The sequence below is a fragment of the Antechinus flavipes genome, chromosome 1 (assembly GCF_016432865.1).
Source record: "Antechinus flavipes isolate AdamAnt ecotype Samford, QLD, Australia chromosome 1, AdamAnt_v2, whole genome shotgun sequence".
Classification (NCBI taxonomy): domain Eukaryota; kingdom Metazoa; phylum Chordata; class Mammalia; order Dasyuromorphia; family Dasyuridae; genus Antechinus; species Antechinus flavipes.
Genome location: NC_067398.1, coordinates 714,769,733 through 714,794,800, shown reverse-complemented (window position 1 = coordinate 714,794,800; position 25,068 = coordinate 714,769,733). Strand labels below are relative to the sequence as shown.

At 43.0% G+C, this 25,068-nt stretch overlaps 1 protein-coding gene across 5 annotated transcripts in view; it reads right to left on the bottom strand.

Moving 5' to 3' along the window:
- The window catches only part of MTMR3 (myotubularin related protein 3), a 169,667-nt gene extending 145,362 nt beyond the window's left edge, over positions 1–24,305 (bottom strand). For 3 of the 5 annotated variants that reach the window (XM_051973088.1, XM_051973090.1, XM_051973089.1), the window contains exon 1: positions 24,172–24,304. The gene's annotated coding sequence lies outside the window, so the exon portion shown is untranslated. Of the gene's footprint in view, positions 1–24,171 lie in introns of all 5 variants that reach the window. The other 2 variants (XM_051973086.1, XM_051973091.1) reach the window with 2 other exon arrangements.
- Positions 24,306–25,068: the final 763 nt, after the last annotated feature.

Below are 25,068 nucleotides of genomic sequence, written 5' to 3'. Positions count from 1 at the left end.
AATACTGAGATAAGGCAAAAATATCCAAATCCTTAGTTGGCCATATCAACAATTTTTCACACATCTATTTCACTGAATTATATTAAATAAAAGCTTCTTGACTCGGACTTATTTTTTAAAAAAAGATATTGGAAGAGAAAACACAAATATGGCAGGGGACAAGCACCAGCTTAGCTCAGCAGTGCTCATGTATATGCTGACCAAGGAAAGAATCTCAGGGAGGGAGACCTAAGGCAAAATGCTTAAGAGCCTCCATTTTATAAATTGAGGGTGCCTTTGAAATCATTCCATAATTGGAAAGAGCGATACAAATGAGATCTTCAATGAGCTTCATACACAATGGGCACTCAGAAGTTTGCTGAATGACTCAGTTATTCACTTTAGAATAATTCTGCTCTCTTTTCAACCTTTAGCCTAAAAGAACAGGATATTGCAGTGGAAAACCCTGCACTGGGTCTTGAAACAGAAGAGCCCAGGTTCAGTACAAATGTGTGACTGTAGAACTGTGGGCAAGGTACAAAGCTACAGCTACTCTGTTCCTCTATATCAGCATATTTCTCCCTAGCAGCTGAGCTGCTTACTGAATTAAAGTTAATTTACAAAGAGAATGAGAAAATAATCATATAAATGTTTTTGTGCATTTACAAAACACATATGAAGGAGGAAAAAAAAAATCTATGTTCAATAGAATTTCAGAGTTTGATCATCTAGTTCAATCTCACCTCAAATGTGCTAATATCCCTGCCACACAGCTAAACAAACAAAATACTATAATCTGAAAAGAGTGAAATTAAAAAGGAAAATGTGCCCAACAAGTTTTTCAGCTAACTATAAGCACTTATTGCTATAATGGAGGTGAAAGATATGTCCAAGTTCAGAAACTCCCAACTTGGAGATTTTCTGCACATCTGCTCTTAGAAAGACTGCTGAGGGACACTTGCTAGCTCTGGGGACACTTAAACAAACACCTCCCAACCATCTGATACTCTCACATTTGATTCTGAAAGGATTAGCCGAGATTCCAGACCAGTATAAAAACAACAGACTACTGTGTTCTGCGAGGCAAAGCAATCTATGGTGGATCTCTAATCCACCAAGCCAAGCCCCACAGGAATGTCAGCAGTGGGCAGAGCAGAGCTGACCTCCAAATGATTACCTTGCAAAAAAAGACAGCCTGATTCTTTCTCCACGGAGAAGAGATACATCTCACTATTTTGCTGATAGAAATAGATGGGGCATTCAGTTTGCAGGGAGAAAGAAAGCTACAACATCCAGTCAACCAGCATCTCGGGACTGGTTTTCATTTCACTTCATTTCTAGTTAGTGTCAGTGAAAGGAACTGGATGAAAGGGGCCTAGAACTCAAGGGGCCATAAGCAAAGTAGCTCTCCTCCCCTCGTTGCAAACCCCCCTCCCACCCCCCAAACGAGGCTTTCTCCTTTAGAAGAGGGAGCTGACTAGCCAAACTCTGCCATTCTATGTTATTATTTTAACAATGGCAACTGAAAGAAAACTAATCAGTTTGAATTTTCCCCAAATAAATAGTGTCTGTTTAGACTTTTAGACCACTTGGACAACATCCCACTACTTGAATGGAGAGAAAAAGAAGACTCTTTAAGAATGTAAGATTCAAGGATCCTAAAAAGTCTGAGTGAAAAATTAAGTGGGCTAATAGCTTGGAAGGCAAAACAACGGTTTTGGATTTTTTTTTTAAGTGTTTACGTTGACAGTTTATGCTACAAAATGGTCTTTGCCGAACAGATTACTCTGTCCTACTTCCAAAGAATTTTAAGTGAAGGTTGCTAAGAAATTTAATTAAAAATACTAAGCCAGTTGCATACAGCTTTAGATGGCATGTTCAGAGAAGGCCAGAACCAGAAATTACATCAATAAAATCCACGGCAGTAACTCAGATTTTATAGGTAAACTCTAGACCTGCTCAAAGTCACAGAGAAAAACCCAGGTCCTCTATCTCCAGAAACAAAGCTCTTTCACCTGCCCTAATCTGCTTCTGGCTTTGCTCCAACCTCAACTTAGATCTGATTCTATCCCTTCCCTCTCCTGAGCTTGACCCTTCAATTATCCCCTCACTCTCCCTAATTTTCAACTTCTCCACTTGGTGATGAATTCTTTGGCCTTCTAACCCAAGAAATAATGGAAAATGAAAAACGGTCTCAAGTTTTTTAAAGGTTCCTGTGGACACAGTTAGCAAATATGCTTGGCGAAGATAGGGAATTTGCACCCAGGACCTGCTTCTGACTCAAAGCCCAACACCCTCTCCAGACTGTGCTGCTGCTTTATGGAAGGATGTCTCATGAGTTTTCCTTGAGTAAAACTGGATTTGCTTAATATTTAAGGCAACGAGAATCATCATTTCATGACAAATTTGGTCAAAGGATCTCAGTGTTCATGATGAGCACTTGAAATATAACTGTGACTTTTATGTTAATATTTATTGCAGAGGCCATAGAAAGTAAAAAATTCTATGAAAAACTGATGAGAACCTACCAATTAAATAAAGAGCCTCAAAGATTTAGAGCTAAAAAGAATCTTCAAGATCATGATGATAATAACAGTACATTACTCTAGCACTTTAAGATCTGCAAAGTGCTTTACATATATTGTTTCATACCTATCTTTCAAGTGATTCCATTTTATGAATGAGGAAACTGAGAATGAAAGCTCTCCAACCCTGGCTTGGGAACTTCAATGCAAAGGCAGGAAAGGATGGTGAGAAAAATGGTTCAGGTGTAAGAAATAAGAGAGGTCAGACAATGGGGAGGTGCTGCACCTAATGAGCAGTGAAGCAGTATAACAGATGAAACTGATATGTATCTAACAAAGAGAAAACAGCCAGTTATTAACATGGAAGCTGTTTCTGAATCAGCAATCTGCAATGTACAGAGATCAACTTGTACTAAAGAGCTAAATCCAGAGCAAATGAGGGGAAAATGGTACATGCACATATTTGGAGCAATTCTAACCTGACCTATTCTAAAAAGTTGTTGCCATTGATAAACAGAAGTTGTATTAAAGGACAGACATCAACACCATTTCCTAGAGAAGTGTGACCAACATAAATCATTCACGATAACAAGGAGACCAAGAGACCAGAAACCAGCTCAGTCAGTAAATACTTCTTAACAAGACAGATGAAAGACAGCTCTCCCAGCAAGTACTGGGATCCAAATAGAAACACTAAACTAAACATCAGGATTCCTGGGGTCACATACTGACTTTAAAAACCACATATTATCTAGGTTTTATCATATTTTTACTTGTCTTGTTAAACATTTTCCAATGACATTTTAATCTGGTTCAGATTATACTCTGAATGTAACAGTCTAGGGATAGCTCTTGTCTAGAATACTATTTGTGAATTCTTGTAGGAGGTGATAAATGATGATGAATGAAACAGTGTCTCCTCAAAAACAGTACAAGAAAAACAAGTTTAATCAAAATTATCCCAAGGGCATTTACTGATGAATTGAAGGGAAAATAAACTAACACTGTGTATGAAGATTACTGGTACTTTTTTATATCAATGACAATGGAAACATCACATTTGTACTCTAAAATCATGGTCCTTGATGACCTATATAAAGAAATAGAAATGGAGTGAAGAAAACCAAGACAGATACACCAGGAGGTCTTGTGGGGGAGGTGACACAAGTAAGATAGGACACTGAAGGCTCAATTCTCAAGCTTATCTGAAAGAGGGAAGAAACTCAAAGCTTGGGAAAAACTTGACTTTTTTACTCCAGATTTAATACCCCAAAAGGCAAGTGAAAAAAATCTTAATAAGTATAACTCATATGCCTATTTTCCCAATAATACAAAATTACAACAACCATAATCTCTAAGTTGAGAAGGTACGTCCAATGAAAGTAGGAGAGGGGACAGGACAGGCTTTCACAAATTATATCACTTGTTTTCTGACTATAAAAGTATGATTCAGTAGATCAAAAATGTCACTCTTTAAGATTGTCAACTGTCCTCCGAAGTATAAGTCAAAAGCACATATTTTAACAAAGGTTGTCTGCTGCCATCCTGGAAGGTGTTCAGCACAAAAATGCAAGGGAGATTCCCTCCCAATTAGCTGTTTCTGTCTTAATCCCCTTGCTCCTCCACCTGGAGCAGTCTGATAAAACCTAAAATAAACCTCAGAATCCTGTTCAAAAAACGTATGAAATGAAATACATAAGAAATATCAAGGAAACTGATTATATAGATACCAAAAATTAAAAAAAAAAAAACCCTGGCAATAAATGATAAAGATGCTCTTATTTGTGGGTGACACCGTGTGGATGGCCATCATCCCCAGGTATCTAAAATATCTCTGAAGCTGGATCCATAATCACTCAAAATCATTCAGTCTCATTCTCAAACCAAAAAAAAAGACCTGATGAATTCTTATTGTCTAGACTAGGCTGTGCAGTTCAATGAACAATCCCTAGAGCTAATCCATCAGTCTATCTCTCTGGGACAGACAATAGACAATGACCTCTCCCCGAACTGAAGAGGAGAGGAGGCTGGACTGCCTTCAAGTGTTTTTAATGACCTCAAGCTTCTCCCTAAAACAAAGGCCCAACTTCTTAATAACAACATTCTACTGACCAGTGATGCTGTGCAGCTGAGTCACAGAATATGCCAAGATCTCCAAAAACTTCAAGGTCAGGGTCACCCCAAGGGCAAAGCAAAGGTGTATAAGAGGGAAAAGAAAACTGTGGCCCATCCCTGGGAAGAACCGTGCAGACATAAAGTCTGTCATTAAGAACTATTTAACTGGAAAAGATGCACTGGGAACCATGGATAAGCCCCAGGGCACCCAAGGGCTTCACTGCCATCCCTCCCAGAGTGAGAGGAAGGCCACTGGCCCTAGGTGGACCTCCGGGGGAGAATTATGGAAGAACACAGAGCACAGGATGTGAAGGCACAGCTGAGCTGCAATCTGTGCCAAGAAGATGCCATATGGATAACATCAGAGATCCATCAAATAAGTATCAAAGCATCCCTGGCACTAACACAAAGCAGGCATTTAATACACTTTTATAATGAACTGAATTAAAGAAGTGAGATGAGAAAGAAATAGCCTCCAATTCAGGCATGCAGGAAAAAAGCTCCACGGAAAAAGCGGCTGTTTGAGCTTGGACTAAAGATTGGGTTGAGATGTCAACAGGTGGAGACAGCCTGTGGAGTTGTCCAAGCATAAGGAGCAGGTGAAAGCAATGCCTGGAGGAAGAAACTAAGACGCCAGCTCAGGAGAAGCCCACCAGCAGGACCTCGAACCCTGCCTTGAGAGACGGCCTGGGAGTTCGGGGCTCTCCCAGCACATGCAATAGATGAGGACTCACCACATTAGGAAGCAACCATTTCTCACCTTAGACCCCGAGAAGTTCCCTTTGAACATAAATACTAATGAAGACGGACCCAAAACACTAAAGCTCACAGAGAAGAAATTCTGGTCTTTTCAAAAAGAAAAACAAAGCCAAGCGCTATGAAGAAGCACGCGACTCCACAGCATCGGCCAGGGCAGAGAAACAATGCCGAAGAAAGCGTTCCTGGCCCTGAAATTTGACATTTAGCATCTAAGCTCCCAATGCACTCTAACCCACCTGCATTCTCTTCAGTCAGTCAGTGGGTCCACAAGCACTTACCAAGCCCAGACCGCATGCCAGGCACCGCACACCAGGTACCGCACTTAGCAGGGGGTAAGCACAGAAAGGCAAAAACACAATTAACATTAGGAAGAGACGAAACACAAAGCAGAAAACAGAGAGAAAACATACACAAAATCATTGGGAGGCCACTTCCAACAGGCAGGCACAATTGGCTGGAAGGGCAGGGGGACCAAAGCGGGCCATCCTGAAGAAGGCCCATCCAACACCTCCTATTACTTTCTCCATTAATGGAAGCATAAAGCAGGGCCAAGCATTTGCAAGCTTCTAAAGATAGCATACTAACTTCAGACCTTTTTTCTAGTGTCCTGCCAATCATTCTCCGACAAACCTTTACAACCTTCTATACCAAGGGAGTGCAAACTATTAGCAAAAAATGAAGTTCCAATTACAACCACTTAAAAACAAGGAAGCTGCACGTTACCTACTCATTCCTAAAATGACCAAAATGAGCAGTGATTTATGATGGATTTGCCTGAGGCTTTTAATATTAACATCAGAGTTTCCACACTGGGCAGTCACTATAATCCTATTTTGAGGCATGCTGCATACAGTTTGCCATGAATTCCACTGGATTACAAATGGAATATATAAAACAAAGGTATAAAATGCTCATGTGGCAAATCAATGACAAAGCCAAATATGAGTTTATGGAGTTTTAGAGGCTTCAGGAGCTTGTCCTACTTGGTGAAAGAGTTTAATCTGCTTTATTACAATCCTGAAGGCCCCTTGCAATCTTTCCTTAGTCACAGTGGAGCAACCAAGGGAAAGACCAGTCCAGTTCCCTTCTTTCTTATGGCAGTGTCTAAGGTCAGTAATACAAGCCAATAATAGCTTTCCTAACAATAATGATCTATAGGGATTTTTTAAAATATGTGATTAAAATTACAGAAGTCATAACATTTATAGCTTCTAAGGTGAGTTGCAGAAGACTAAGGGAAAAAAGTACTCCAAGAGGTTTTTAAAGAGGGTTTTAGTTTCTTTCCATGCTTTCTGGGGGAATGATGAAAATCATTTGGTTCAAAAAATGTATTACATAAAAGTTTACTATGTGGAGGACACTGTGCTAGACTCCAAGACACAAAAATAAATGATATAGTCCCTGCATTTAAGCTTAAATTATATTTGGGAGGAATACAAATAAGAAAAACACATGGTAGAATATGATGGAAATAATGCCTTAAGTATAGCTGAGGAGGGAATTCTTTCATTTAGGGCCATTTCAGCTGTAAGGGTGAATACAGACGTCAGAGAGAAGGGGAGAGCTGAGCTTAGCCCTTGAAGGACGAAAAGAGAACCATCCTGCAAATATTCCTAAGTGGGAGACAGCATTTGCACTCAGGAAACCTTCAGGAGAACCACCAAAGTGCAGTACGGATCTGAAGAGGCTGTAAAGGGAAGTTCTTGGCAGGCCCAAGAATCAAGGAGGACCTGAAATGCCAGACTAGGGAGGCAAAAGGGAGCCCCTAGGAGGGGTGAAATATGAAGAAATGAAAGAAAAATCCCTGATCCAGTGGGGATCTGCTTGCTGTGCAGCAGTTGGTGACCAGACCCTTTCCTCAATCTATAAAATCGAGGTTGACATAAGCATGCACTCCTCTAGGGGGCCGGCTCTCAGGCAGCCTGGAAGATTAAAGGCCCAAGCCATGGGGGCCCAGAACAAGGCTCTGCACTCCACCTTGTTTTGGCAGTAGCGGGAGACACTTTAAGTTACAAAGAGCCTGCCACACTAGCAAAGGAAGCTCTTTATGGGGACTCCCTACACCAATGAAATCCCAGGCCCTGGCCGGCCCTGTCCTTTAGGACTGAAGAACTGTATTATCTGCAAGGCTGAACTCTTCTGCCTTATCACTGCTCCCTTGGATCCCACAGAAAGAAAAGACGCCCCATAGCCACATACAGACCAGACAGCACCATCAACTCTTGGGGAAGCATGTACCCTGAGGAGAATGAAGCCTTCCTCTCAAAGAACAGATGCTGTTTACTCTCCATAGCAACCCTCAGCCTTTGTCTGAACACCATGAAATGTCCGGAGCTGGAGGGGTCAGGGAGAACCTCAGTTCTCCTCCTCTTCCTGCAGCATTTCATTAACACTCAGTCCCACTCCCATCTCAAATCTTGTTAGCTCCATTACCATCTCTTGGCAGATCTACAGACCTAGTCCTGGAGTGAATTCTCACAGCCAGTCTCACATCACTAACTGCCTCCTGGACATTCTCAGTGGGGTGTCCTGAAAGCATCTTGATTTCCTCATGGCCCAAACAGAATCCACCTCTTGTTAACTTTCCTACCTCTGTCACTGTTATCTTCCATCCTCCACATCCAATGAGGTGCCAGGTCTTATTTATTTTACCTACACAACACATCCTACACTCGTCCCTTTCTCTCCACTCATAAGGCCACCACACTAGTTCAGATATTCAGCACTATTTTGCCAAACTAATGCAGTCACTTACCAAAGGGCAACAACCTTCAAATCTCAAGGCCACCTGAAATCCGTAATCCATCAGCAGTCAAAACACTATTCCAAAACTAGAGGTCTTCTTGAACACCTTTGATCACAACTCTTCCCACATACTCTGGCAGACTGAAGTCCCCTTCACCATCCCTCTTTCTTCAATCTTTAGTCTCTTCCTTTCTTCTGCTACTGCCTATACACCCTCCTTCTCTCTCTTTAAAAATCCTCTCTAGATCCTGCCATCCCAAAGAGCTATCCCTTAATCTGCCCTCCCTTTTTCAACTAAACTCTTCTGAAGACTCCATTTACATTCTACTAACTCTCTTCTCATTTCCTTCTGCTCTTCACCCTGACTTCTAATCTTATCCAGCTCTCTCCAAAGTTACAAATGATCTCTTAACTGCCAAATCTCAACCTTTTTTCTTTCTTGACCTCTCAGCAGCATCTGCCATGGTTGCCAGCCTTTTCTCTCTATAATACTTCTCCTTGCTGGTTCTCTTCCCATCCACATGATTGATTCCTCTTTCTCAGTCTTCTTGACTGGTTTTTCATCCATGCCAGGCCCACCATGAATCTCCATCCTCCCACAAGGCTATGTCCTGGGTCACCTGCTCTTTTCTCTCCACATTCTCTCATTATGGGTTCAAAACTTCCATAGGTTTAATTATCACCTCTATGGAGATGACTCTCACAACTTGACATCCTGGCTTTTATCTCCTGAGCTCCAATCCCATGTCACCAGTGGCAGCCTACTGAACCGGACATCCTAAGGACAATTCAAACCCAACATGTCCAAAACAGAAGTGAGCATGAACCCGAACCTTCCCTACTTTCTAGCTATCCAGTTTCTATCTAGGGCCTCATTTTCCTTCCATTCTTCACCCAATTTCATTTTCACTTTCCCTCACCTTCTTTAGCCAAAGAGTTGCAGAATCTTTTTATCTCTATCTCCACAACATATCTCATATACTCTTTTCCCTCTATTCAGTCATCACATTATTTCTTGCCTGACTAATTGCAATCACTTCCCAATTGATCTCTAAACCTCAAGACTCTCTTCAAGAATCAGTCACTTTCTTCAGAAGACTTTCTAGTGAAGAGTCTGATCATTTTATAACTGGTCTCCTGAACAGCCTGCCTCAAGGGCCTTTCCACTCCACTCTATCCTTCACTTGGGTGGTCAGAGAGATCTTCCAAAAACTCAGATCTGAAGTAATTGCTCACCTTTCACCCCCAACTCCACTGGTTCCTAATGGGAATGATCAAATCAAATAGCCTCTCTTTTACTGTTAATGATCTCACAGGGACCTTGACTGTCTTTTCTTGGTTTTGTCCCTTTTCCTGGATGCCTCTCAGTTCCCCTCAGTTCTTCGAGGGCAAGGATAGACTCCACTGTTGTCCAGTATCCAATAGATACCTCACGAGCACCTAGTAAGTGCTTGCAGATGTCTGACTGACTTGATAGGTTAGTATTCTCACAATCCAGCCTGCTCCCTCCTTTACAGCCAGCCCACCCTCCATACTGAAAAGAAAATGGCAGTAACATCACCACACAGCATGATTTTCTTCTCCCTTCATACAATTCATTCCTGACCTTGGACAACAGGGGAAATTATTGCAAAGATTGTCCTACGTAGATTCTTTCTCCTACAAGATAATTAATATCTTGTATATGTCACATGTAAAAATAGATTTCAAGAAAATGGAGGTCTGATTTCAAAATGATATAATTTACACCAAAAAATGGAGGCAGGACCTGGAGTCAAGAAGCTCTGAGTTCAAATCCAGCCTCAACTCCTACTTACTAGCAGTGTGATGTTAGAAAATCATTTAATCTCTCTCAACCTCAGTTTTCTCATTTGTAAAATGGGAATAATATAGGATTGTTGTGAGGATAAAATGAGTTAACAGTTGTAAAGTACTATGTAAATGCTATTATCCCTTTGAACCAGAAAGGTGAATCAGGAGACAATTACAAAGAAAACATCCTATTATGCTACAAAAGACAATTTTCACAGCTATAATACATATAATATACAGTAAATTATACATGGAGTTTTTACAAATGTTCAAGTTGTTTAAATCTTTTTAAATCTCTAATGTGAATTTTCATGGGCAACAACAAATCACACAAGATAGCTGAATTTAAAATACATTCAATCTCCCATCTCAACTCCTTTGCAAAGCTGGTCTTCTTCCTCACCTCCACTTCACATAATCCCTACCTTCATTCAAAGCTCACTTCAAACACCTGAGTTCAGGAGTCTCTTCTCTAGCTCCTATTGCCTCCATCACTCTGAAATCACCTTGCAGATCCTTTCTCTATAGATGCTCTAAGGAGATCCATTATGAAGATCTCCTTAGAGATGTTCAAATTGACTTCCCCAATAGAAAATAAGGGTTTGGTTCCAGTACCCAACACCTAATAAATGTGTACTCATTAAACTGCATTGGAGAGAGGAGGTGAGGAAAACTGTGGGATCTGTCACTTCCTGGACATGTGACCTTCAAATTCTGAACCGAAGTTTCTTTATTTGTAAAATGTAGATGATGACAACAACACTTATTACAAACCTTATAGTTTGTGGTAAGAAAAGCCTTCTGTTAACCACAAAAAATATATATCTATATATGTCTATCCTCTGATGCCAAGAAGGATGATGGTAGAGGCATTCGAGTAACTGTAATTATAAAATATAATATATAATCATAAAACAGCATGTGTATGTTATCTTGCATTAGGAGGCCTCTCCATGCCTATGCCAAAAGAACACAAGACTCTTCAGGAAGCAGGATAGGCCCAATAAGATCCCGTGTGTCAGCATCATCCGAGAACCAGACAAGCCACGTCCAAAAAAGCCCCGCACCAGGTTGGCCATAAAATTAGCAATTTGGGGGCAAGGAAAAACAGCAGTCCCAGAAACCACGGCAGGTCACAACCCACAATTGTCGGGGGAAATTACAAACCTTTTAAGTTTTAAAGGGCCCATGACTTAACAACAGAATTATGTGCTGAGGAAGACACAAAGATAAATAAGATTCAATGTCTACTTTCTAACAGGAATGGTCAGGATCATGAACCAACAAATAGCAGTCATGTTTCAAGTGAAGTAAGACATCTTTCTTGCTTTCATAACAAAGCTGGGGGGGGAGGGGGGAGAAGAAAGAAAAGGGAGAAGGGGGGAAAGAGGAGAGAACAAAAATATTTTAACTCAAACTTAAGGAAAAAATACTTTTAGACTAAGGGTCAACATGGCAAATTTCTGCCTGAGAAGGCATTAAAAAAAAATCTCTTGCACACTTTTCTGAATAGCATTAACTAGCAGGTTCATTGTGGTACTTTCTAGTAAAAGAACAGTAGAAAGTAATAATTATTTATCCCTTCATTCAAATCAGGACACACTGTAAACACTGAAAACTTTCTTCCAAAAAAATAACCAAACCCAGCTACCCAGTAAAAGTGGGAAGCCCTGTTTCTTCAAGGCCAAGAAAAATTGAGTTGGCCAGTTTCTCAGACCCCTTTCTCATACAGGATATCTTTTTCAAATTCGATCGGTCCATCCAAATTGCTATGGCTTTAGACACAAGACTTCAAAAAGATGAGGCTTTTCCACCAGCAATCAATGCTCTGAAGCAACAGTACTATCTTCATCCCATTAAAAGAACTGAAGAGAATATCTTCAGGTTCCTAGAACCTACAGCAAAATCCAGTCCTTCAGTGTGTAATCTCTGTCCTCCACTGAGCACCTACAGGGGCAGGCATATGGAAGCCCAGCCACGGGAAGATGATGGTAAAGCTTTAAAAACTTCCAAATGCAAGCCTATGATAGTGCTTACTATGAAGCTGACTTGTTTTTATCCCTCGTCACAGTCGCCATAGTGCTACTGCACCTATAGATATGTGCCTGTTTACATATATATACCTGGTTTATGTCTGAATTCTAGAAGTGGGCATTACTTCCCAATTAATACTTTGTACATAGGTACAGGTCTACGCACATTTCCATCCTTTTCCATCCTATATAAGTTTCCAAAACTTACCCCAAAAAAAGTAACTAGCCTTTTGAAAATGCTTTAAGGTTTACAAAGCATTTTATATGTGTTCTCTTCCTGGGCCCTCCCAATAACCTTGTGAAAATTTGCTATTAGGAGTAGTATTTTATAGATATGGAAATAAGTCTAAGAGAGGTTAACTGTCTTGCCCAGTCATACAGCTAGTGTACAGACAGGAATCAGGTTTTCCAGAGATCAGCACTAGCCACTATACAACCTAGCTAACTCTCTCTTGGTTCTCCTCCCTTCCTACGACTTGACTTCTCTGTTTCCTTTGCTGGATCTTCCATCATACCTGGCAGTTCCCTCAGATTCTGTCCTGGGCAGTGGGTGGGACAGGGGAGAGAATGCTGAACTAGAGTCAAGAAAACATAGATTCAAATACAGGCTCAGACAATTACTAGCTGGTGACAAGTACTACACCGAGCAAGGGTCTCCTCTATTTGCCTCAGTTTCCTCATCTGTAATGATAATGGCACCTCCTTCCAAGGGTCACTAAGAAGATCAAAGGAGATATATCTGTAAAGTGCTTCATTCAACACAATGATCTACAACAATTCCAAAGAACTCATGATGAAAAACACCATCCACCTCCAAGGAGAGAGTGATGATTCTGAGTGGAGAATGGAGCAGATTGCCTTTCACATTATTATTCTTGGGGGGGTTTTCTTCTACATGACTAATTTGGTTAATGTTGTACAACTTCATACATATAATTTGTATCATATCTGTCTTCTTGATGGATGAGAGAGGAGCTGGAAGGAGGTAAAGATTTTTCAAATTTTAAAATGAATTTTAAAATTTTTAAAAGATTTTTAAAGTTTTTAAAAGTTGTTTAGTGCCTGTACCTGGCACATAGTAGGTGTTTAATAAATCCTGGTTCCTCCTCACCCACTTCGTTCTCTTCTACTTCTCTACTGTCACTAAGTGATTTCAGCAGCTGCTGGGGTTTGAATGATTGCCTCTAGATGCCAACTCTCAGCTCTACTAGGACAACCCTACATCTTCTCTCCCACCTCCAATTGCCCAACAGACATCTCGAACAGGTTATCTCATAGACATCTTCAAATTCAGCATGTCTAATGTCTTACTCCCAAATCTCTCCTCCTCCTACCTTCCCTAGAATGTTGAGAGTACATCATCCATCCTCCCCGTCTTCCAGGCTCAAAACCAGGCAGCACCCTGTACTCCCCACTCTCTCTCACACCTTAGGCCAACCAACCATGCAGTTCTTGTTTCTACCTTGAAGGCCTCTCTGGAATACGGCCCCTTCTCTCCCCAGACACCGTGCCCTGCTGCCACAGGCTCTCAGCCAAACCATTACAAGGGACTGCTGGGTGCTCTCCCTGCCTCACTGCCTCCCTATGCTAGCCTATACTCCATCAAAGCCAGCTTCCTCATGCACACATTTGACGATGTCATCCTTCTACTCAATAAATTTCATTGGCTGTCCATTATCTTCAGGATCAAACATACAATTTTCTGTTGGGCCATAAAGGCCTCGGCAGCCTGGCTCCCTTCCCATATTCCCAGGCTTCTTGTACCTCACACCCCTCACTTACTCTGAACTTCAGCACCCCAGGTCTCTGGACAGGCCCCCTCACATACATTCTATCTTATGACTGAGCAGGTGCAACGGTTCTCCTAGCAAGCCTGGAAACCCTCTCCCTCCTCGACTCTGCCTCCTTCAAATCTCAGCTACAGGCCCACCTCTGCCTCCTTCTTCTCAATTGTTACTCACTGCCTTCCCTGAAATGCCCCCAAGAAATACCATCCATAGCCAGTTCATCCTTGATTATTTGTAGGTTGTTCCCCACCCCACCCCAACCCCACTAGACCTTGAGTTCCAAGAGGGGCTGGTGGCTGCTTCTATCTTTTGTGTCCCCAGGGCTTAGCCCAATGTCTGGTACATGGTTGATGCTTCTTAATAAAGGCTAGCTGATTAACCAACTCACCCTCCTGATCAATTATCTATATGATCCCCCACAAATTATGTTATGCCTCTGTTCCCCTCATTTGAAAAATAAAGGTAATACTCCTCATACACTAGGATTTGGGCTCTCTGAAAACAGGGGCTCTCATTTTTGTCTTTGTACAGTCTGCACATAGTAGGTCCTGATTGATTAGACTATCTACCTCATTCATGGGGGTTTAGAAAACTTGAAAGACTTTAATACAAAAGTGAGCTATAATTATTTGTACACCACATCACAGAACACTAAAGCCAAAACAAAGTGTCTCTTTTGCCAAACAAACTTTGACAAAAGTCAAAGAACAAAGAAGCTTCCGCGCTTGCACTTAATCCTTCTGCCTTCATAAGCCACATGGGATCTAAAGTCAGAAAGGTCTCATGGGTCATCTGCCAATCATGTTACTTTGTAAGTGAGGAGACTGAGACCTAGAGAAGGGCACTGGCTTGTCCAAGGTACAGAGACCCTGAGCCTACAAACTTCCCTCTATGACTTGTTTCTTCCAAGTCCTTCCAGCTTCATTAGCTCATTTCGCATCTCTTTCCATTTTCCCAGGTCAACAAAATGGAGATATTCCAAATGAGCCAAGTAAATGACTACTTACCCTTCAGAATCTAAACTGCAACATCATCTGAATTGATGATGAGGATGATTATGAGGAGGAGAAGGAGAAGGATGACTATGATAATCCTAGTGAACATACTGCCCTTAAGATTAACCAAGAGCTGCATCTCTTTGATTCCCATAACTATTCTTTCACTTCATCTCAAGTCCACACAGATCCAGATGGGTACACCCTGGATTTCACACGGCAGGAACAGTTCCACTTCCTTGTTCCTGAACTCCTAAATGCTTTTATCCCTAATCCTTAATCAGCCCAGCCTGCTCTCTGCCATGGCAGCTTTGTTCAATCAATTTACACCCTCTCTTCCTCCAATCCCAAACCATCATCACTTCTGCTTGGTGATAATCCCCTCTCTCCCCTATGCCCACCCCCTTAGTGAGTCAATTCCACTCTCCACTACCTTCTACCCTCAAAATGCTTTCCAAATCCCAACTATGGACTGGGCTTACCGTCTGCCTCCTCTATTTCTATTTATTTGCTACTGGAAGAACAGGAAGAAATCGAGAAACCATATTGACTAGATTCACTCCCAATCTGTTATGATCTAGTATCAATCAGGACCTCAGTGCAGCCAGAAAAACCTCCTGTCCCAACTGATTCACTGGTTTCTTCACAATGTCTCTCTTTGGATTCTAAATGTCTCTCCTTGGATCTCCCACAGCAGTCCCTGCCCCCAGAACAGAGGACCTTGCCTCAGATTTCATCCAAAAAATGAGACTACACACTAAAAGCTTCCCCTTCTCATTATTGTAGTTAGACATTTTTCCTACCACCTCTATCTTTTTTTCCCCTTTATTAAAGCTTTTTATTTTTCAAAACATATGCATGGACAATTATTCAACATTAGCCCTTGCAAAACCTCATGTTCCAATTTCTCCACCCTTCCCCCATGCCCTCCCCTAGATGGCAAGTAGTCCAATATAGGTTAAACATGATAGAATATGTTAAATCCAATATATGCATACATATTTATACAATTATCATGCTGCACATGGGGAAGAAGCAAAATAAAATGCAAGCAAACAAGAACAAGAAGAGTGAAAATGCTATGTTGTAAACCAAAATCAGTTCCCACAGTCTCTCTCTGGGCATAGATGGCTCTCTTCATCACTGAACAACTGGAACTGGTCTGAATCATCTCATTGTTGAAGAGAGCCACATCCATCAGAAGTGAATCTTCGTACAATCTTCTAGTTGCCGTGTACAATGATCTCCTGGTTCTGCTCACTTCACTCAGCATCTGTTCCTGTCAGTCTCTCCAGCCTTTCTGAAAATCATCCTGCTGACTGTTTCTTACAGAACAATAATATTCCATAACATTCATATACCATAACCTATTCAGCCATTCTCCAATGGATGAGCATTCATTCAGTTTCCAGTCTCTTACTGCCTCTTCTTTCACTGTTTTCTACTGAAGAGCTGAACCATTTCTTTAATAATAGTTAATAACAATGAATAGCCAGCATTGATACTGTTTACAGAACACTTTATAAATATGATGTCATTTGATTCCCACAACAGTCCAGGGAAATAGATGCTATCATTATCCCCATTTTACAGATGAGAAAACTGAGACAAATTAAGTGACTTGCTGGGATTATACACAATAAATGTTTGGTCCTCAGGTCTTCCTGACTGTCAGGCATGTTGTTCTAATGCAACCCCTTCCTAACTTCTCCACTATCATTTCCACACACTCTGGTTTCATCATTTTCTCACTAGCTAAGGGTTCCTTCTCTGATGCTGACAGACATGTTTTGATATCCTTTATCCCTTAAAAAACCAAACCAAACCAAACCCTCATTTGAGTTTTCCATTCCCACTTGCCATCTTCCTCTATCTTATCTCCCTTTCACAACTAAACTCCTTCATCACATAACCTAAACTACAATGCTCTCCTTCCCCTTCCTCTTTCTTCTAAATCCTCTGTAATCTCACTTTCTCATTATTCAAAAGATCTGCCTTCTTTATAGTTACCAACCATCCCTCAATTGCCAAATGGCCTTTTCTCAATCTTCATCCTTCTTGACTGCTCTTCTGCATTTAACATCATTAATCACCCTCCTCTGAAAACTCTTCTTGAATCCTATGGATTTTTGTGTCCTTTCTCTCTGCAGGTTCTCCTATTTTGTCTTGATCATTTTTCATCTCCTCTTTGTTCATCATCCAGACCCATTTACCAACCAAGGGCATCCCAAGGATGGATGCTCCTGACTCTTCTCCATCAACTTCTCTGGGTTCAGTTACCATCTCAATAATAATAAAATAATCCAGATATCCGGATATCTGAGATCCAGATAATAAGAGATCCAGGTTTAATCTCTCTCCTGAGCTATACTCAAGCATCAACCATCTCTAAGAAGTCTCAAACTTAGATATCCTATAGGTATCTCAAATTCCACATATCCAAAACAGAATTCATTATCTTTCCCCCAAAATTGTCCCTTTTCTAAACTTCCCTACTATTAAGGGAGGTACCATCCTTCCAGGCACCCAGTCTTGCCACCTTGCTCTCATCTTTACTTACTCATTTTCATCCCAAGTATCCAAGCCATTGCCAAATAGTGTCATTTCTACTTTCAGAATCTCTTTCGTACACATTCTTCTTAATCACAGTCAGAGCCTTAGTTCAGTCATCTCAATCACCATTAACAGTCTTCTCCCCTTTTTTTAATTGTCCTTCCACCCTTGCTCCCCCAAAGAATGAAAAACCAAACCCAAGTAACACATATGTAAGCAAACAAGACAAATCCCCACATACGCTGTTTCTAACAAATCTATAGTCTTAGTCTGCACACTAAATCTATCATCTTACTATCAAGAGGTAAGATGCATGTTTCATGAGTCTTTGGAATCATGACTCATCGTTAATCTGATCAGAGTTCTTAAGACTTTCCAAATTGTATTTTCACCTTTTTTTGTTATTATACTTGCTTTTTTCTCTCACTTTTTTCCCTTTTGATGTGATTTTTCTTATGCAGCATGATAAATGTGGAAATATAGTTAGAAAAATTGCACATTGTTTTTTAACCTATATTGAATTATTTGCTTTTTTTTAAAAAGACTTTCCAAGTTCTTTGTCTTTACATTATTGTGGTTATTAAATAATAATAATGCTAAATGCTGCTTGATAATTGTTCAAAATGAAGGCCAAATCTGACAAGCCTTCAGGAACAAATCTGAAATCCTCCTTTTGGCACAGAAATTGCTCTTAACCTGGTCTCTTTCTGCCTTTCCAAAACCCTCCCCTTCCCTCTCACATCTGCTCCGTCAGGCCTGCCAAGCCCAGTTCCCTCACCTTCACTTCAGGTTTCTCTGAATCTCAGCTCAAGTCCCACCTTCAGCAGAAGGCAGAGCTCAGTCCCCTCCAAATTGCAAGCTAATTCAATTCAATAAACATCAAGTACCTACAGTAATGCCGGTTCTGCGTAAAACTCTAAGGATACAAAAAGAGGCAAAAGACAGCTCCAGCCCTTCCAAGAGCTTACAATACCATAGGGGAGATCAAATAAACAAATCTATACAAAGCTAGCAATAGGAGATACTGAGCAAAGGAAAGGCACTCAGATTAACGGCCTTTAAGGAAGGCTTCTTCTGGAAAGTGGGATTTTAATTGGGACTTAAAGGAAGCCAAAGTAGAGGAGGGAGTGTTCCAGGTATGGAAGACAGTCACAAAAAATTCCTAGAGCCAAGAGATGGAGTACCTCTTTCTTGGAACAGTGACAAGGTCAGTGTCACCAGATCGAAGAGTATGTGTCAGGGGGGTAAGAATAACTGGAAAGTATTTTTGAAGAGGAGATTAGGTAATGAAGGGCTTTAAATGTAAAACAGAAAAACTTTGTATTTGCACCAGGAGATAATAGGGAGCCACTGGAATTGGGGAAGAGGAGAGTACTACATGATAAGATATCCATCTTAAGAAAAATCATTTTAGTGGCTGAATGGAGGAGAGATTAGAGGGGGAAAAGAATGGAAGCAGGCAGGTCCACCAGCAGCTATTATAATAGTCCAGGCTTGAGTGATGAGGGCCTGCACCAAGATCTCAATGGACCATGTCAAAGAAGATTACCTTTTATCTATTCTGTATATATCTTGTATGCACTTAGCTGTTTATAATCTTTCAGTAGAATGTGCTCTCCTTGTGGGCAGAGTAATTTTGTCTTTTTTTTTATATGTCCAAAACTTAGTAGAGTGCCTAACATGTTGTTAGTCCTCAATAAATGTCTACCTAATGCCATTTGGTGCTCACAATCATCCCATGATTTAAGTGCTATTGTTATATTCACAATTGTTATAATTTTGGAGACTTTAGGTGATTTGACCAGAGTCACATAGATAGTAAATATCTGGGCCAAGTCAGGCCCTCCAGACTTCAACCCAGGCTACTATCTGATACTCCATCACCTGGCTTTCTCATTAATTTAAATCTCAGATAATATTACTAACTAACCTTACTGCTCTCTCTCACGATGTTGTCCTTGTGAATTTTATGTTAAAACTCTTATACATACAAAATTATTGTTGTAAATGTTCTGACGGGAAACTTTCCAATTACATTTCATATACGCTAGGGTTATATACCAGCTACAGTTCTCTTAAGTGTTCATTCTTTTTATGGAAACAAATGTCGAGAGATTTCTTAAATCTGAGATTTAAAATGTAATTGGGAAATGCTCAACAAAATAAACAACAAAACAATATGACACAGAAAAAGCATCAGATTAGGATTATAAACTTTGATGATATTTCATCAGCCCATCTGAAAATTATCAAATACCCACAGTTGATGGTAATTTCCCGGTTCTTATCACAGTAACTTAAATGAAACTCAGCGATCTTTTTGTTCTTTTCTTTTTAACTTATCAATAAATAAAAAAGTTGCTTTTTTCTTTGTTCATCCATCTCTGACTACCAAGTCCAAGTATTTGTCAAATTGATGTTCGTCACACTTGCTATTAACACCCCTCCCAAACCCAGATCCAACAGTGACAGAACACACAAGTAACCCCACAGGACCTTGTGTGAGGTATAGGGGACATCCCCCACTCAGACTTTGCAACAGTGCCGCTGCTCATGCCAGGCACATAGAGGGAGGCAGGACCCCACCAAGTAGAACACCATAAACCAAACCCACCTATAGGTGCGGTGAAGTCTAGGGACAAAAGCATTGCAAGTGGGCTCAGAGCACCTGGCTCCAAAGTCCAACTCCCTCATTTATTGCTCGCGTGACCTGGAATAAGTCGTGTTACCTCTGAGAACCCTCTCAGTAAAATGGGGAGCTAGATTGGAGCTTCCAGTCCTAAATCCATAATATCCCTGTGATCCTGGAGAGCAGAGACAACACAAGTGGATTTTACCCTGGGCACTCTGCTCCGCCTGGCCAAGCGACCATAATGACAACCATCTTTGTACTGTGCATGCCAGATCATATTACCATATAATAATCTGTCAAAGGTTTCATGCTTTTATCACTCTCCTTTCAAAGAAATGAATTGTTTCCCCCTTTTTTGACCTTTTAACTTTATGAGTGATGGATTTGGTTTTGACACGGACTTCAGAAATACCCAACCAAACGCTCCTCCAAAGCACACTCCCTGAAAACAATTCTGCTATCAAGTGTTAGTAGAAAGAAGCAACGTGCCCTTTATTTCTGGTCACTAACTCTGATTATATAATATTGGCTTACTATTTTTCTAGAGGCAAAAGAGTAAAGAGTGAGGGGGGGAGGGGACATAAAATTCACTGCATTATTCTACCTTTATTAATCAACCATTTGGGTGGCTTCTCAAATCATTAAGACTCAAAAGCAGAAGACAGACAAGGTTAGCAAAGACACACACATTCATCTATGTAAGGTTACAGAATTCTGTTGTTTTTAAACTGCAAACAACTGACTACATTTATTGTGCAAATCCTCTGACCCACAGAATTTGGTGAGAACCCACTATCAAGTTCCCTTTGTGAAACTCTATTTATTTCACCACTGAATTACAACAGTGAAAGCAGGTTGTTTCTACATCACATTTGCAATGTAGAGTTCATTGCCAGAGCAATCTGGGACAGCATTGACCAAAAATCCACAGCAAATATGGAGCCAACCTGTGGCATCAGTATTAAAGAATGAATAAATATGGATTAAAATTCCTAGCTCCTCTATCTAAAATAAATATGAAATGAAACAATAACATTTCAGTATCACAGAATTTTCAAGCAGATAGAGACCTCCAAGATCACCCAGCTAATTCCCATTTACATAACTACTATACTAACAGTCAAGGCCTCTCTACAGGCTTACCTATATAGCATCTCTTCATTCTCACCTCCACTCCCTAAACCAGGCTAGTTGTCCAGAGGAAGCCAAGAGCCTACAGGACAGGACTTAGTTCTTTTTTTTAATGCTAATAATGGCTTCCCTTCAAAGTTTTCCTCCAGAGGTACTTCAACAAGCAGGACAATTTCAATCTCCCCCTCCTTCTGCAACCTGAGAACTTTCACAAGCACTTGGAGTATCCCAAGTCAAGGCAACAGGGGATCTTCAACTTTAAGAAGTCAATGTGTTCTTAGAAAAAATCTGCAGGCATAATCTATATGGAATTGCTCTCCTACAAGGCAATGGGGGAAGAGGGGTCGAGGTGAATAGGAAGGGAGGAAAGGAGAGAATCTGGAACTCAAAAGTTTTTAAATTGTTAAAAATTGTTTTTACATGTAACTGGGGAAAAATAAAACACTAAATAACTATTTTTCTTAAAAATCCGTGCAGAACTTGAATTTATGTGAATCAAACCATCTTTCCGTTGCCACTAATTTAAGAACTAATTCATCAAAATTTATTACTTATTTTCAGGAACGCTGAGGCTCCTAAAATATCAGCTTTAAATTTCTATGAAGACTTGCCACTTCCTCTCTCCCCCACTCCATTTTTATCATTGTTGATCAAATACAAAATAATCAGCAAACTATTATCCTCTGCAAAGGGAATTTTTCCTCAAAGAAGAATCCTTTGTAATAATTATCCTCCGATCTGATTTGCTTGGAAACTCAAGCATTCACTTATCTCACCAAGTTTATTCCAAAAATGGGGGAAACAAGATAAGTGTATAATCACACAGGTATAGAGTACATCATCTCCTAGGATGACGGGCTTTCTGGTTGCTTCAGAAACCGACCATCAACCGTCTTCCCAGCTCCCACAAAAAAAGCAAAAAGAAATTTTCAAAATGCAAGGTACCCCCCAAAAGAGGTGCTGTCCTTCTATCCCCATGGATTTGATAATATTACAATGATATATTACAATTAAGTTGAACTCGAATGAGAAAGGAATGCTTTAAATACTTCTTTTTGAGTGAGTGAATGAGGCTCATTTGGCAAAATGACCAGAATACCAGAATGTTCCCGTATGAAACCCTGTCTCTGTTTGTCGAAGTCAGAGCTGAAAAAGTGAACCTCTTCCATCTTGGAGAATTTATTAAAGAGAATATTAACAGCCACAAGGAGTGAGAGGGAGAGCTCTATTCATTGGTAGAGAAGGTTCCCAGTGCACAAAGTTCCTAAGCACATCGTCCTTGTAGCTTCTTTTCCAAGATGTGATACATAAAATGGCCCAATTTCTATCTTTACAAATACATTGTAATCCTTTACTGGACAGTTCACACATTGTTCCCCAGGGTTCCTGGAGTTACTGATCATGGGATTTATCCACCATTTTCATTTTCTCTAAAATAAGCTTCCCACCCACTTACTACCAGGTCAAGAAAATGCCCCATTGCAGTAAGGCCACAAAAACAGCAACTCCTCCTACCCAAACACTGGGAGCCACCTACAAGCTTTAGACCAAGATTCTCCCTAAACACCACACCCTATCCCAACAAAATCAGGAGGGCTCCCAGGTCGGAGAAAACGCCACGCTTGGAGCAGAGCAGAAAATAAATGAGGACATCCCAAAGCTATTCACCCTCATCTTTCCATTCTTCTCCAGAACAAGCCCATATTTCAAAGGTCTCTACCGTAGGCCTCCTCCCTTCGCGAGCACAGACTAGAAGGGCTAGCAGGGACTTGAGGGATCGTCTTGTAACATCCCCGGTTTACAGAAGCTCAGAGAGAGGAAGGGACTATTCCAGGATGAAGCAGCTACTCAGGGATAGGGCCCGATTCAAACCCAGCACTTCCATTCTGTAACAATTTCGACAGAAGAGCGATTCATTAAAGTACTTACTTGCTGGATTCAAGGCAATATGCAGTCTCATCTCTCCTCTCCCTCCCCCCACCCAACAGATGGGTGGTTTTTTCCCAGGAACCTTCACTCAAAGGGGACCAATTCCCCAACAGTGCCATGACACTGCTGAGAAGGCTGGTGGGGACTGGCAGAGCCCCATTTTAGGGACTCTGCGGGGCCCCTCCTCCTCCAACTACCTGCTGTCTCCCTGCCATTTGTCATGAGAATGTTCCTGTGCACCCGCAGTGGCACCTGGGGGTCTGCTGAACTGGGCGGGGAGGTGTGCCTATGAGATTACACCCAGCATCTGGGGGTCCCCGCCTCCCCCCAAGGGGGAGGATTCTCAGCCCTTCGGCTTGGGGAGGAGGGTTTGAATCATGCCTCTTAAGTGTCTTCTGAACTGGGCAGGTCCCGGCCTGGGGAAGCCCAGGAGGGGCTCGGCCTGGCGATCCCCAAGGACCCTCCAGCTCTAACATTCTAGGAGTCTATGAGGTAGGTGGGGTGGGGGAAGGGAGAGCCGCGAGCGCCTCGAGGCCCCCCAACCCTCCGGGAGAGCGGGGTGGGGCAAGCCTGGGGCCCCGGGTCCCAGTCCCAGCGCTGTCACCACCTGTGGACGCCCAGACGGTCACTGTCTTACCCAATCCCACCCACAATTACGGAGACGTTGGAAGCCGCAGGGCCGGACCTTCTGGGGCTCCCCAGCGCACTTGCCGTCCCCCCAACACACACACAGGACTACAGGCCTCAGTTTCCCCTTGTAAAGGAGGGAGGCCGGACTCTCGGTGGGGCAGTTTGCAGCCTCGACCCCCTTGAAGGGACCACTAGGACTCCAAAATCGGACAGACCACCCCCCCTTTCCGTGCCTTCGTTTACTACTCTGGACAGTGGGCCGTGTCCCTGACCGGTCTGCGCGGCCTACGTTCGTCTGTCTCGGGGCCACAGCGAGGCTGGACAGGCCCCTCTCTCGAGTTCCTCCCGCCCCGGCCCTTCCCCAGGTGCTCCAGGCCCTTCCCCCGCGATGACAGCTCCCCATCTCTACAGGAGAGGGCCAGACTAGAAGCTCCGGGGGTCCCCCTCCCCCCCGGCGTCTGCCCCGCCCCTCGCCACCGGCCGGACAGTGGAGGGGCCTGTGGCAAGGGAGTGGACCGGGCCTCAGTTTCCCCATCCCTCACTCACCAGGCCCCGAGGAAGGCAGCAGACATCCAGACAGCGGCGGCGGCGGCGACGGCAGCGGCAGCAGGGGCAAGGGCGGGAGCGGCAGGACATGGCGAAGCCCCCCGCGGGCCGCGGCCTCGGCTCCTCCGCCCCCAGCCAGGGCCCCCTCCCCCTCCCTCCTCCGCCCTCGACGCGACGCGCGGGTCGCCGGGCCGCGGGGAGGGGGGCGGCCGGCGCGTGCGTGTCTCGGCCACGGGCGGCTCCGCTGCGCTGCGCTGCGCCTGCGGCTGCGGCTGCGACTGCGACTTCGGCTGCGGGTCCGGCTCCGGCTCCGGCTCCGGCTCCGGCTCCTCCGCCGCCGCCGCTCCGCCTCACCACCACAACAACATGGCGGCGGCGGCCACACAGAGCGCGCCCACGAGACGCCGGGCGGGGGCGCGCGCCGGCGCCAGCGCGAGCCCAGCCGAGCCGAGCCGGGACGGAGGGCGGCCTGGGGCGGGGCCACGGGCGCCACAGACACGCCCCCTTCACCTCCCGGCCCACACTGAGGGGGAGAGAGCGCGCGCGCACCCCCGGCAGGGGCGGGGCCTGAGAGCGACAGACACGCCCTTACCTCGGCTGCGTCAGGGAAAACCGAGGCACCCCGAGACTTTAAGGAGCTCCTGGGAGGGGGCGGGGACGGAGCCGGAGCTCTGAAGACACACCCCCACCTCAGCTCCTGTCAGAACCCGAAAGACAGGACCTCAAGAACACAGGGCACTCCCACCGCTAGGGCTAATCTCGGAATAAGGACTTCCCCCCAGCTCCTAGGTCACGCCCTCTCTTGCTCCTCCTATTCGGAGGCTAAATAACTGAGGCCACGCCCCTCGACCAGGCTCTGGAGAGGCCAAAGAAGCACCTAGAAAGGCCCGTCGGGGG